Here is a 2,890-nt window from a genome sequence, read left to right as displayed (position 1 = left end):
GCCATGATGTTTCTGCCTTGGAGTCAGCTGCCCATGGATTTAATTCTTTTAAACTTTGAGCCAAATAAATCTCTCTTCCTTCAAGTTTCAGGTGTCAGATATTTTGTGCAGCCATGGGAAAGCCAACCAATTCCTATTTCTACAAGTATATGCATACTAAAGATTGCCAGTGAACCCTTAGAAACTAGGAGGGAGACATAAAACAGATCCTCTCTTACAAACCATAGGAGGAACCAGTCGTGCTGGCCTGCAGTCCCTGCTGATCTTGGACTTCTAAGCCTCCAGAACAGTGAGACAAGACACTTCTATCATTTCAGTTATTCAGTTTAGGGAACATTGTCATAGCAGCCATAGTCAGCTAAAATGAGGACTGTTCTGATTATTTATTTTTGTGCATATGTTGGTAGTTTTTAGATTTTGAGAGAGTGTTCCCTTTAATAAATTTGTTACTACAGTCATGTACCACATAATGTCATTTTGGTTAATGACTGAGCTCATGTAAAATAGTGGTTCCATAAGATTGTATTGCTTAGTGACATCATAGACATCTTAGTCTAAGTACATTGTATGATATTTGCACAACAAAATTAGCTACCAACACATTTATCAGAATATATCTGTCGGGCCGGGGATTTAGCTCAGTGGTTTCACTGCCTGCTGCACAAGCACAAGGACAGGAGTTAGATCCCTGGTACCCGCCCCCCCCCCAAAAAGAATATATCTATCATTAAATGATGCTTGACTGTACTTAGTTGTGAAATGTAATGTGCATGTGCATGGCATTGTTTATAGTTTTCATTTGTTATCCTGTTAATGATGATCAAAGCAGTAATAGACTTCCATTTAGCTATAGTTTGTTGCATAGCCTCTTCAGTTGTTGGTGGATCAGTAAAACACATTGAGGTACTAGAAGTATTTCAAAATGTAGGAATAAAAAGTAGTGAACACATTATTATTACTAACATGATGCTGTGGCTTGGAAAATTTTCTAAGTAGTAAAACAACTCCAGGATATGTCCTTCACTCCAAATTTAATATAGCAGAATTAATAACAACCACAACAAAGGTTTACAAGCAGATGCACTGATAACTGAAAATTACAAGTCAGATTATACAAAAGAATTAAGGCAGTGCTATAGGTTTAGCAGTATTTCATGAGGCTTGAAAATGTTAACTTTGAAAATCCTAGCAAAATATCACTCTTGTTTATAAATCACTTACTTATTGTATGACCACACATTAAATCCTTTTCTTTCCACATACTGTAGTGTCCTACAGTCAGCCTTTGAATGTTCTGTATTTCTTTCCAGTCTTTTACTATCTGTTTCATTCGATTTTGACACAGATAACTGGAATCTGCCAGTGCAAGGTGTCTTGAATAAGGTGTTTGATAGTTTGATAATTTCACTGATTGCTGTCTGATACTTTCTGCATTCTCTGTGAGTTTAAAAAGCCTCTTGTCAGTTTAGACATCATTTGAAACAGTTATTGAGTCTTGTACATCTTTGTGATTAACCATCTGAACATTGCCATCTTCATAATAGTGAAACTGCATTTTGAGTACTCCATCTACCTGGCTGTAGGTGGTGTAATGGTGAATGTCTGCTCTGATTGCCAACCACCATTCTAGAAAAGTCTAGGCTGAAACTGGTGACTTATGCTGAATGCAATAATAGTCTGTTGCTCCTCTATAGTTTAAGCATAAAGAGTACAGAAGCCACTAGAATGATCTTTCACATAGGCTTTTAATGCACAGTTACAGGATTCTCTCCAAGACTCCAAACCTCCATCTACTTCCTCTGGTTGGGGATTTTTTGCTTCTTTCCATAAGATATCAAACTTAGAGGAAATTTTATTTCCTGGATTTAAAAATCTGCTGTTACCTAGGCCATTGTGATGAAGAACTGATCTTCATATCCTTCTATCTTACCAGGTGTGAACTTGGCAGGTATGCTTGCTGCTTCTTCCCAGAGGAGACCCATTAGTAAGTAGTAAGTACCTGAACATCACTGAATACTTTGTGAAGCTCTCCAGGTGTAGGAGACATGCATTTAGCAGGTCTCTGTACCTTCTCCTCATCTGACATCCAGTCTCCGAGTCAGCCATCTTGGGTTGTGCCAGTCCCTACGACGCCTTTTTCAGTGAGTTATTACCAGCTTTTCAATGTACCATATGGTCATCTATTTTATTAGGGTTTTTTCTTCTTAAGTCACTTTTGAAATCTGTTAGAAAAGAAATATCCATTTCTTCTAAATTTTCAATCGGTTCCCATAAAGTTACCTACAAATTTTCTCCTATAATTCTTTTTATCTCCTTTGTACTTAGGTGGGTTTTTTTCCATTTCTATTTTCATGTTGCTTTTACCTTACGCTCCCTTATTTTGATTCATAAAGGATTTACTTATTTTATCAGTTTTAAAAGCCAGCTTTTGGATTTATTTATAAAGATTACATACTTTTCTTTTTCCTTTTCCTTAATTAGATTTGTACAGCTTCCTTGTTTCTTTTAGTTTGTTCATTTCTTAACATTTCAAGACAACAAGTACCAAGTTCATTTTTATTCTTATTTGTGGTAAGGAAGGTTTTTAAGCCAGTGTTTTCTTCTAAGTAGTACTTTTGTTTTCTCCTAAAGGTATGGAAGATCCAGAGAGTTTGTTATTTCTCCCTTGATTGTTTTGTTACTGGAAGGTCTATTTAAAAGTGTGTTTTAAGTTTTGAGTTATTTGAACTTTTTGGTTACTCTGAAATTTTTATCTAATTGTGTAGGTGTGCAATAAAAAATATGCTATGTACAAATCTGACATTAAAAGTCCAAAAAGGATACATTTGAACCATTTGAAGGAAAATGGATGCACCTTGTGTCATTAGTGCTAAATGAAATAAATCAGATA

At 35.7% G+C, this 2,890-nt stretch overlaps 1 pseudogene; it reads right to left on the bottom strand.

Moving 5' to 3' along the window:
* Positions 1-1,465: 1,465 nt before the first annotated feature.
* LOC101704770 (F-actin-capping protein subunit alpha-1 pseudogene) lies at positions 1,466-2,086 on the bottom strand (annotated as a pseudogene).
* Between the last annotated feature and the right edge of the window lie 804 nt (positions 2,087-2,890).

Source organism: Heterocephalus glaber, unplaced genomic scaffold (assembly GCF_053883595.1).
Source record: "Heterocephalus glaber isolate CG9 unplaced genomic scaffold, H.glaber_assembly_v1.0 deba00001481, whole genome shotgun sequence".
Taxonomy (NCBI): domain Eukaryota; kingdom Metazoa; phylum Chordata; class Mammalia; order Rodentia; family Bathyergidae; genus Heterocephalus; species Heterocephalus glaber.
This window is presented reverse-complemented; position numbering and strand designations above follow the sequence as displayed.